This window comes from Protopterus annectens, chromosome 14.part0 (genome assembly GCF_019279795.1).
Source record: "Protopterus annectens isolate FY-2018-M chromosome 14.part0, PAN1.0, whole genome shotgun sequence".
Classification (NCBI taxonomy): domain Eukaryota; kingdom Metazoa; phylum Chordata; order Ceratodontiformes; family Protopteridae; genus Protopterus; species Protopterus annectens.
Genome location: NC_056748.1, coordinates 82,526,603 through 82,538,819, shown reverse-complemented (window position 1 = coordinate 82,538,819; position 12,217 = coordinate 82,526,603). Strand labels below are relative to the sequence as shown.

The 12,217-nt window shown below is 40.2% G+C and overlaps 1 protein-coding gene across 32 annotated transcripts in view; it reads right to left on the bottom strand.

Moving 5' to 3' along the window:
- The window catches only part of KCNMA1 (potassium calcium-activated channel subfamily M alpha 1), a 4,085,072-nt gene that overhangs the window by 605,087 nt on the left and 3,467,768 nt on the right, over nucleotides 1–12,217 (bottom strand). The window lies entirely within an intron of this gene.

The window sequence follows — 12,217 nt, the reverse complement described above, 5'->3', positions numbered from 1 at the left end:
TGTGCTGTGACATTAAGACGGTCTAACTATGTAGAAAGAGCACAGAATATACGCTAATATAAAGGGTAGAGACTGCTGATGGCACCATTTTGAGTTCATCCAAATGACTAATTCAGACTTTTGTTTACAAATACAAAGGCTGAAATAATGGCAGCATTTGACATCTAAAATATACCTTTAAAATGTTCTGTTTTTTTCATATCTGGCAGACGTAGAAGCCATGTCAGAACAGCTAAACCTACACTAAGACATTTCATAGTGAGAGTTCACTTCCAATGAATGTTTTCACTTGTCCACAGAAGGGAGGAAGAGTACATAAAAGGCAAATTAAATAGAAACATATGAGGTCTCAGTGTTTTACTCCTTCTTTGTGTCTATTTTTTCTCTACCCCAACCATATGATATGACTACTACACCAACCAATGTTCACCTAAAAGATATGCTGTAGCTGCTCTTAAAGAAGAGCCCAGTGTGGCTTGTTGGTTGTTCAGAAAGATCTGCCTCTGTTCCTTCCCTCTCAAAAAACATGTCACTCCTCCACCAGAGAGCAAATAAATCTGTTTGGCAGCCCATAGAATAAAGGTACACAGAGTCTTGAAGGCAAATATGTGTGCTTCTCTGTAGCTCATGCTATCAGAAATTAACTTTAGTTAATTATTCCATGTTCACTGACTTAAAACCTCAAATAAAAACAATTTGCACATCAAAATGGCTGTCTATCCATCTATCTAACCATTTATTTGGGAGAGTGGGCTGATAATCAAATGACCCATTTCAGCCACTGCTGGGACTATATGTTACAAATTAGTAAGCAACATGCACTTAGTAAGCATAACATAGTGATATGAAATAAATTTAGTTTGCAGTAAACAATATGTGGTTAACTATAGTACAGTTCTGGAAGACCACAAAACACACAACTAGTTAATAATATAGTCTCTCTGCATATATTATAAGTATTCCCATAGCATAAAGAGGGTGTAGCAAGACAGTCAGGGAGAGGATGCTAAGTAAAGCCCAGTTGTATAAGCAAACTTACAATAACAATAGATGTTTGACAAGATCACTGTTGCAGCAGCATAAAGATATGTGGGACACATCCTGCAATGGATCAGATATCTGCCCAGTATACAAAAGCTTTTAGTTGCCTACCATGAGTAACACATGTCTGAGGCAACAGGTGGGCATGATGGTATAAAAGGAGACATGCAGGCACCAGAAATCACAGCTTTCTTGCCTCACACAAAGGGAGGCTGTAAAATGAAAACAGAAAGCTAGAAGACCAAATTTGGAATTGTACGTTCTAGTACAAAGAAGAAAAGAGACAAAGGGAACCCAATACCAGCCAAAGGAGAAAATGAGAAAGAATACGGTCCACAGAGAGAGGGAGAGATGGAATAGAATGAAATGAAAGGGGAATGGTGGGAAGAAATTAGTACGACAAGTGTGATCTGGTCAAATATCTACTACTAGTTTGGTAAGTTTACTTACACAACTATGCTATGTTCATCATTAGATCACGGTTGTAGTACAATAAAGCTATGTGGAACGATTGAGAAAGACTAGATAGACATGAAGAAGGAAGAAAGTTCAGGGTTCAGGAGCCCCTGGAGAATAGACATAGTAAATCCTGCCCTGGCCTTAAAAAATGATTTAGTCTTGTAATGCTTAGTGAAAGTGAACACAGAAGACGGAGTTGTCACCTCTGTAAGGGTTTTAGAGTCCACCTTTTCCAAAAAGCCACAGAAGTAGATAAAGTTTTGATCTTCTCTGAGGGTGGTTCTATTCATGATGAGAATAATAAAAATGGATAGAATAAGATAATCATTTAAAATTGTCTATTTGGACCTTGGTTGTTATTTTTCTTTCCACCAATTGAAAAACAGAGCTGTTCAGAAGTTCTAAAATCTTTACTCCTGAGTTACCTGTGGACATACAGATTATGTAGGATTCTCTCCCCTCTATATATTTGGTTCAGGATAACACAGGGAGATGACTGGATTGATTTAAAATAAATTCACAGACTACCTTTGACATAATGGAAGTATCAGTTCTTAAGGTATTGAACTGCCATTAGAGGCTGCAACTCAGACATGCTTCTAAACCAAGTCAAAACAGCCAGGCTGGTTCAAAAGGTGGAAGAGAGAGTTTTTCAAACACAAACTTGTGATTGTTTCACCAAGAACAAGGAAGAAAGTGTGTATGTGTGTGTGTGTGTGGGGGGGGGGGGGTTGAAAACAGACAAGCAGGAATGGGTGGAAAATGAATCTTGATGAACAATTAAGAAAGGCATGATTTGAGTAATTCACAAAGATACTGGAAAACCAGAGGGGTCACAGCAGTGGATGGTAGTTGGTTTCTCTTGCGACGCCAACTAGAAAATCTATTCTACTTAGCTAAATAAGGTTTTCAAGTAGCAGGTTTTCTGGCATCCTTTAATATCTGCTGCTCATCCTCAGAGAAAAGGTGCCTGACTGCCATGAAAATACAAGAAGTCAGATGTAAATTCTGCAAGCCGGGTTGGATTAGTGATCCCTAGTCCTGTGTGAGTAGATTCATTCTGTTTGAAAGCTTTTCATAATTTGTCCTTACATATTTTCACCCAAAGGGAGAACCAGTGCTGTCTGGCTGAAAACCATAAGAGGTCCTTCTTTATAAACTCCAAAACAGGGACAGTAAATGATAGAGGATGCTCATGCTGGATTCACACTTACTGCAGAAACCACTGTATTTTTCCTCATGTGCAGTCTGGCTAGTGGAAACATATGAACAGTGAAAGCCATGTATCCCAAATCCTGAGATAATCCTTTGCAGTTGTCACTGTTTGCAGCATAAACTTTAGGAATTGTTGATAATAGAATGCAATCTTTTTTGAGGAAAGATAATTTGTCATCAGAGATTTGACCATTAGGCATTCTGGAAATATCAGCCCATGAGATGCGAGGAAAGAAGAATTCTTCAGGCTAAGATGAAAACAAAAGTTATGTACTCATATTAATAATAGATCTGTGTTGTCCATTTTCATTTTTCCTCAACTAATGGGTCTCTGATCAAACCTCGGATCCAGCTTGGCCGCTTTCACTAGATTCACAGATCCAGCTGTCGAGCTCCTTCCTTACTCATAATGCCCCACCAACCTAATGTACCACAGATCAAGTTTGCTGCCCCAGAAAAAACAACAGTTTATTCTATACAAAATCAATTGGGAAGAAACAGCTGGGATAAAACTGGAGCTCAAACAAGGAATAACTGGTTCCCAAGGGAAATCCATAAGTTGTCCTCCAGGAAGAAAGGGAATGGAGTTATGAGGGTGGGAGGTTGAGGAAGAATGAAAATGGACAACACAGATCCATTGTTATGATGAGTACATAACTTTCATATCTGATGTCATTTTCATTGGGTACCAATTACGTTGTTGAATGACATAAGTTATCGAAGTTCGGATTGTAGGGTCGCAGTACAGTGAAGATTGGAATATTTGCCCTTTCCTCACTGTAGTGTGATCTCAGAGTTGGTATATATATATATATATATATATATATATATATATATATATAAATATATATATACATACATATATATATTTAGCGGGGAGTGTGAGGTGTGCAGCCCCCCACAATAAAAGTTTCGATATTTGGCAGTTTCGCTCTTCTGAGCATTCATAATTGTTGTCATTCGACAACGTAATATGAACCCATTTAAATTCATTTCCCAACTCATGAGACAGAGTTCCCAACTAGATGAACCTTGGGTGGTCCTCATGGAAGGATATTTTGGAGTGTTGCAGAGACAAAGGCAGCCCTGTTCCTAGAAATCAAGTCCAACTTGTAATGAGCAATAAAGGTATGGGTATTAGACCACATGGCAGCAGCAAAAATATCAACTATCTAAGCTCTTGACCAAAAAGCTGAAGAGGTCACCATGGACCTTGTTGAATGTGCTCTAGGCAGCTTAGGCAAAGACAAACCTCTGTTTATTGACAAAAGATATGCAATCAGTCAACCACTTGGCTAAAGTCACTTCTGAAACTAGCATACCCAGTCTGTTATGAGAAAAGAAGACAAGCAATTGGTCAGATTTTCTGAAATCTTTAGTTTGATAAAGTTAAAAATGAAGTTGCCTGTGCACATACAAAAGAAGCAACATATATTCACCTTTATTGGAAAACTTTGGGATGAAAACCAAGAGCTTAATGACCTGATTAACGTTAGACCCAGAAGCACTTTAGGTAAAAAAGATGGATTAGTATGTAATAACATCCTATCTTTATGAAAGATCAGGTATGGAGACTTGGAAGAAAGGTCCTGGAGCTCAGATACCCATCCAGCTGATGTAATGGCAGCTAGGAAAAGGGTCTTCCCAGACAAACAATTTAGGTCTGATTTTGTGGAAGGTTCAAAAGGCCTTTGAGTGAAACTTTAAAGTAAGGTAGAGAAATCCCAAGGAGGAGTAGGGTACTTGACTGGTGACCTAAGCAAAAATGTGCATTTCAGAAAAGTCTTGAACAACTTAGAAGAAGCCAAAGAAGCATGATTTTTGTCAGAATGAAAATTAGAAAAAGTGGCCAGCTGGACATTGATAGTAGACAAACTGGCTCCTTCTTTGAAGAAAGATGCCAACAATTCTAGGACTGTGGAGATTGGGGCAGAAAAGGGATCCAAATCTCTCTGAAGGCCCCAAATAGAAAACCTTTTCCATTTACTTGCGTAAACCTTCCTAGTGAAGTCTTTTGAAAGGACAAAAAGATATGTCAGACAGGAGAGGAAAGCCTAAGCTGTCTAGCCACCATTGGAACTGCAGAAACCATGCGGTCAACTTGAGGCCTATGTCAGGATGAGCTAACCCTGTTGGATGAGACAGGAGGTCTGGACTGGGGTTCAGTATCCAGGGTAGATACAAAAGATGAGGACACAGAAAAGGAAACCAGATTTGATGAGGCCAAAAGGGCGGAAGGAGAACGCTTGTGCTTTTTAACTGGTAGGCTTTCTGCAGGAACTTGGGGAGTAGAGGTAGTGGGTGATAAGCATATGGGAGACTGGACAGACAATTATGAACTACAGCATCTCGATGACTACCCCTAAGGAGGGATCAGGGACATGAACCTGCTGCACTTTTTGCTGAGGGGGAAAGCAAAGAAATTGCAACATGGCTGACCCCCATCGACGAAAAATTCTTTTTGCCACTTTGATATTGATAGACCACTCATGAAGCAGCAGAACAGGCCTGCTTAGTTTGTCTGCAAGCCCATTGGATTTCCCCAGTATATGCACTGCAATAAGAAAATGACCATAAGAGATCACCCATTGTCACACTCTCATTGCCTCATGAAAAAGAGGATAAGACCTAGATCGCCCATGTTTGTTGATGTACTTGACCACAAACATAGTGTTTGTTTGCACAACATCATAATGATACATCAGATGAATAGCCTGCTCCACAGGACAACCAACAGGAAAAGCATAAAATGGAGCAGAATAAAACAATGACCAGCAGTTGAGAAGGACATCCATTTACAAGTGGATGGTGTAGCTATGGGCACATCCTGTGCAAATAGCTACACCAACCTGGTGATGGCCACTTGGAAGCAAGGAACCATACAGGGAACAAGAATGCTTCTACTGACAATTTGTAGATGAACTTTTTTTAATATGGCGAGGTACAGAAGAAGAGTTGGAGGCTTTCAATTTTTATATTAATGGTGTCACATCCTTTTTGAATTTTACCATGGAATATTCATATGAGCAGATATCCTATTTGGACACAAGTGTGTCCAAGCCTCGAATAGGGGATGTTAGTACCAAAGTGCATAGGAAAACTTGTCACAGAAATAATCTACGACATTGAAGTAGTATGCATCCCCTACATGTATTTGACAACATAGTAAGGAGACAAGCTATGAGAATTTTCAGGTTACGTATAAAGGTTATATAACAAGGATGAGGTTTTTGTGACAGAAGTAGAAGAACTGAAGCATAGATTTTTAAGCAGGGGCTATAGTACACACAAAGTTAGGCGTATTATTCAGGAGGTCAACGAAAAAAGAACAGAGAAGGCACATCCCTATTTCTCTGATGTAACTGAGGGGATGGAAGCTCAAATATGGGGTAATAATAAGCACAATATAGTGAGATTACCCATTTATTTCTCAAGTAATGCTAGAATTTTGGCCTATTCTAGCAGCTGATGAAAAGATACTGGGCATCGTTGGTAATAATCCAAGTTTCACATATAAAAATGTGAAACCCCTGAAAAGAAGGTTATGTTATTCAGTGGGTAGGAACACTCAGAGAAATACTGAGTTTGGAATGGGTACTAGTCCCTGTAATAGGTGTAACTTTTGTGAATACATAAATCCAACAGGACAGTTCTATCATTAAGAATTTGATAGGACATTCACACTTAATGTTGCAGCCACGTGTGACACTACAAATGTGGTCTATTTAGCCCACTGCATATGTGGGCAAAACTGATCAGAGACTACGTTATAGGATAAGGGAACATATATATAATATCAATACCAGAACCACCACTAATGCCTTAGCTAAACATGTCACTCACAAAGAGGACAAACATAAATTTCACTTTCTAGTCATGGAAAAAACTAGACTGCATGGGAGACATGGAGATGTTAAGAATAAGGCAGAAACAAATGAAACCCACTGGATTATTAAATTAAGAGCTGATAGTGGCAGTGGTTTGAATGACAAAGTCCCCATCAAATCCATACTGAAAGCTAGACCTCTGCATAGATAACATGGTTTTAATAGGATGTTAAACAATGTGTGTATATTGGTGGGGTAGCAGGGTAACACTTTTTTTTATAAAAAAAAAATATTTTTTATAGGTTATTTATATGTAATTTATATATTGTATACATACAAATACTAAATAGGTAATGTGGTTATAGCTACATATTTTATTATACAGCCTTGAATGTAGCTAGTTTTAGTAAATGTATTTAGTACTAGCTGTTTTTGCAGTAGCAATGATGGTGTTCTTTTAAATGTGCAACAAGCAAACAGGAAGGTAGTGCATTTGAATGTTAAGCACTGTATTTAAGGGATGAAGGTTTTTAACTAATAGTATCATCTGAAGAAGCAGTCTTTATAACTGTGAAAGTGCTTACATTTGGATTCCATTAAAGACGTTTCACTTTTATAACTGCTGGCCATTGTTTTATTCTGCTCCATTTTATGCTTTTGCTGTATATTGTCAGTTTGGGTCACAACTGTTCTGGAGGGGAGAGCGTCTTGAAAGGGCTGCAACACTAGAAGGATGACTCATCTCCACGGCATTGATATGCAAATTGGCCTCTTGAGGGGACCATGTGGCTTGGACTGTCTTTCCTAAGAAATGCCCCCCCCCCACCCCAGATGGGGGGTGTGCGTGGTCAGTGAGGCTACTGGGAGAAGTAAAACAAGAGGACGGTACTGAGAAATTTTATTTGAATGTATCCACCAAAGTAAATGTTCCTTGAAAATTTGTGTAATCCTGACTTGGTTGCATAAGACCTGTTGAAGAATAGCCCACTGAATTGAAAGGGTCCTCTGTAGAACCTGCATATAATATATGGCTAATGGGACTAGGGTTATCACTACTCTCATGGACAGTAAGGCTTGCAAGACTAGTCATGCTAGATAAGAGGAATGCAAAATTACTTCCTATAACTGGGATCTGAAGAATTGCACTCTTGTTAGGGAAAGGAATGCTATCTAATTGACCGTGTCTAGACAAGCATCTATGAATTCCAGGTTCTGTCTGGGAGTCAGATGTGACTTACTGTAGTTGCCTGTAATGTCCAGATGATGACATAACTAGAGCAAGTAGTCCCGTACCTGTAGAAGTAGATGCCTGGTTGGATCAGTCAGGAGCCAGTCATCTAAGTACAGAAACACCCAAAGTCCTAGCAGTCTTAGGTGAGCTGATACCACCACCACCATGCATTTGGTAAACATCCTAGGTCTGTGGTGAGACCAAAGGGCAGTACCCTGAACTGGTAATGATGGGCTCCCAGCAGGAAGAGCAGGTATTTTCTGAATTGTCTGGTCATTTTGATGTGACAGTATGCATCCTGAAGATCTACTGAGCACATGCAATCATCCTTTTGCAACAGGGGCAAAATGGACTGAAGTATGACCATCCGGAACTTTGAACATTTTATGTATTAATTTAATTTGCTGAGATCCAGAATGGATTTCAAGTCTCCTGTCTTCTTGTCACTAAAAAGAATATTGTGTAAATTCTGGATCCTATATGGTCAGGGGGACTTCTTGGATGACTCCTCTTTCCAGCAGTTTTCTTACTGCCAGTGCTATTGCCTCCCTCTGATTGGGTGGAACATTGGGGATCTTACTAATTTTTATGTTGGAAATTTGAGAAAACGGTATGAAATAACCTTGGGATATGATCCTCTGCACTCAAGAATTTCTTGTGTTGGACACCTAGGCTTCTAGGTGCAGCGACAAGTGCCGCCCCAATTGCCTTCAGGGAAAAGCAGCTGGGCAATTTCTCAGGAGCACTAATAGGGTTTGTCATAGAAGGAATCCCTGGAACCCTGGTTTTGCAGGCCACCTCTACAACTAGGATAGTGTCTTCTGTTAGAGTTCCCCCCTCTACCTCTGGGAGTGCCATCTCCTCATGAGTCTTGCAAAGGACTTTGGGGCTTGTGAAAAGGGTCTTGGAGGACTAGAGAAACAGTCTATAACAGTAGGCAAGGTCTTTCCTTCCTGCTCACTTCTGGAGAGCGTTACCCTCACCTATGGGCAGAACAGAGAAGATTCATCAAATGCAGCATTAATGAATGAAGATGTGAAGGGCTCCACAAAATTGCACAAGTGCATCAAGACATGCCTTTTGACATCTATGCCTGAATTCTCCACTCTTGAGGTACCCTCTGCAGCATTGGAAATCAACATCATGGACACATTAGATATAGACTGAAGGGTGGTCAGCTGTGAAAAAAACTTATTCAGGTAATCCACAGTATGGACCCAGAAAGAGATTTGGAAAGTTCCTTAGTCAAATCTCTTTGCAACCTCATAAAGTGTGCCAAATAATTCAACAGCCACAGAGAAAAGGTTGCTGAGGTGTAGACTTTGTATCCAAATTTGTCCAAGGCCCTAGACTCCTCATTAAGGGGGTGGAGAGATGTGCTCTGCTCTGTGTGCTATTTCTTGGTGGCTGTTGCTACAGACATTGCATCTACTGGGACCCCTTTATTCCATTGTGCTCTGTCCTTCGGAGGGGGCTACAAATTTATCTTGTCACTTTGGAATCGGCCCCACAATATCTGGCTCCTTCCATGCACAGCATGAGACAAGATCTATTAGCTCATCAGCCAGAGGGGTCACCCAAGACACAGCTGGACCACACCCAAAGTCCTCCAGGAACACCAACTCTTCCTGGGAAGGGGATTGGGAAGACCATCCACCTTTTTTGCTTTAAAATTTCCAGTATTTCTCCAAAGGAGAAATCCTCAGGTAGAGATCTGGGGGACCTTCCCCTTCACCGAAATCAGTATCCTAAGTGAGAGATTCCTGAGAGGATTCCAAGTGTCTCCTTTTATATGTCCTCTTCCTAGGGACCTCATCAGTGGGATGGTCTGGCAAGGTATCAGAAGTGGCAGGGGAGTCCCTAGGGACTGACTGGAGGCTTGTTCAGGTAGGCTAGCCTGGTGGGATAGAGGTGAGAGACTAAGAACTCAAACCCAATGGTGGAAGAGAAATGGGATCAGAGGAGGGCAAGGATGTCCTTTCTCTAGGCAGAGAAAAATTCCTCTCCAAAGGCACAGAATCTAGGAGGAACAAATGCCATCAGCACCAGAGCTGAAAAACCCTGCTGATGAGCCCTGAACTCTCCCAGATACCCACCTTGTGGAGGGAGGTGAACCCAAGCTGTCCAGAGCCAAAGCAGCTAGGGACAAGGATGGCTACTATAACTTTGGAGTTGATTCCAACCCCCCAGAGCTGGTGTCAACACTTTGGCTCTGAGTGTCCTCCCACTCCAAAAGCATCAGAGCCAAGTCACTCAGCAGCATGGTTGGAATAGAAGCATTACCTGTCTTTGGATCCAAAAAGGACACTCTCAAGGATCTCAGATCTGAGGGCTCTAAAACCATGGGATGGATCAGAGAAAGATATATGATTATCAGGTCAGTGGAGTGCAGGCTCATGGGTCCAGTGGGAAATGGAGCAGGAATTACCACCATCTGTATCTGAGCTCTGTGGAACTTCCTCATCATTCTATCCATCTCTGCTTTAGAGAAGCTCCTAGAGCCTAAGAAAGGAGCTAGTAGATGGTGGCCTGGAATGTGTCCTTGAAGTTTCTAGAAGAAAATGTGACTGGAGCAGAGGAGAGATTGATTCCGGTGAAATCCTTGACAATCAGATATGAGGTGACCTAGGCTTCAATGAAAAAAGATCCGAAGGTGTTGGATCTGCCTTTTTTTGAGATTTTTGCAGGAAGCTAAGATGATGGAACTGATAAGGTAGAACAGTCTAGGAACCTTTTCTTAAGCTCTTTATCCTTTGGGGTTGATTCAGGCTTCTTTTTTTCAGACCTCTCAGAGGGGGGTTGAGCCCCAGTAGCTAGAGCAGAGAAGGAAGAGGGAAGAAGGCCTTTCAGCACTAACTTATTTCTCCTGTCACTAAGAGCTCTGGAATTAAAGCCAGCACAAATGAAGCAATCTGTTTCTAAATGGTCATTACCCAAACAGTAGACACATTCCTTGTGGGCATCAGAATTGGGGATCTTATGCCCACAGGAAGTATATTTTTTAAAACTGGTTGTTTTACTAGCCATGGCAAACAAATAGAGAAAGTAATTAAGCTATAGCAACAGATGTTTTTTTTTTTTATTATTATAGAACAGAAAATGTACCAACAATGGTACCTAGAAATAATCTCTAAAGGATACGAAAGAAAGGATTACAGCAAAAAAAGGAAAAGTAACACAAAACAACTGGAAGTAAGGGAGACAGTGAAAAAGAACTATAGATATATAACTTAACAGAAGTAAACTTACAACTGAAAGATACTGAAAATTCACTGAAAGGATCGAGGATAGTTGATCCGTTATCAAGCAATATGGCAGCAAACAAGATCTGAAGTATGTTAGGTTAGTGGGGCGTTATAGGTAAGGGAGGAGCTCAATAGTTGGATCCATGAATTTAGTGAAAGTGGTTAAGATGGATCCGAGGTCAGATCTAAGACCCATCAGTTGAGTAACAAATGAAAACGACAACATCAGATACTTAGGTTTTGAAACAGATGCATGCCAAAAAGAAAGGATCTTTGACAATTTTGAAAATAGTTTGCAAAAATAAGTCAACCGGCTATGCAGGCAAAAATGCAAATTCCCTGTAGCATGCGAAAATCAATCACTGGAGCTAGATATTTTAACTATTCTGGAGTTGTGGAAAGCCCAAATAGTAAGGAAAATAACCAAAAATGTAAACCACATACAGAAAAACTAAAATAAGGTCTGAACTCTTCGTGAACATGAATATGATAATAGGTGTGTTTGATATCCAGAGTAATGAGAACATAATGTGGAAGGATGAAGAGAAAACAGAGTCTGAAGACAAATTAATAATAGCCTTACTCATATCTGCAGAGGTTGTAAGCAGAACTTTGGCTATATGAGCCTGACAATTTATTGTACTAAAGGCTAAATTAGAAGATGTTTCCTATATCTGTCAAAAGCCCTTGCATCCTTGTTAGATGGAATAGGGTTAGCAGTAACTAAATGCTTAGAAGTGAAGCCCTTGGCCAAGGAGACAGCAACAGGATCTGAGTTACAAAAGAGAAACCTGTTAGTTTGAAGTACTTCATAAAGCTGATGAGACTTTCTGTGTGTAGGAGGTTGACTATCTGGAGTGGCACATACAGAATTAAAGGCATCTCCCAGAGCTCCAATGTCAGGACAAATGGAAAGAGGTTTTGGAGTATCCACCTGAAGAAGGTCATAGTGCCTTTATTGGCTGTCTGTGATTTCTTTTTCTTCTCATCAGAAGAGGTCCTACATCCTAGCAATGGTGTCAGAAAAAGACATCTCTTCTACAGGAGAGTCAAAGTGCCTGGACTGAAGACCGAATAAATATAGTCCAGGCATTCTTCTTCTAACTCTAATGGATTGTAACTGCCTAAATAAGAGGGAGACCTTTTTCTTTCCTTTAGTAATGTATTAGTTTTTATTTATTTATTTATTTATTTATTTA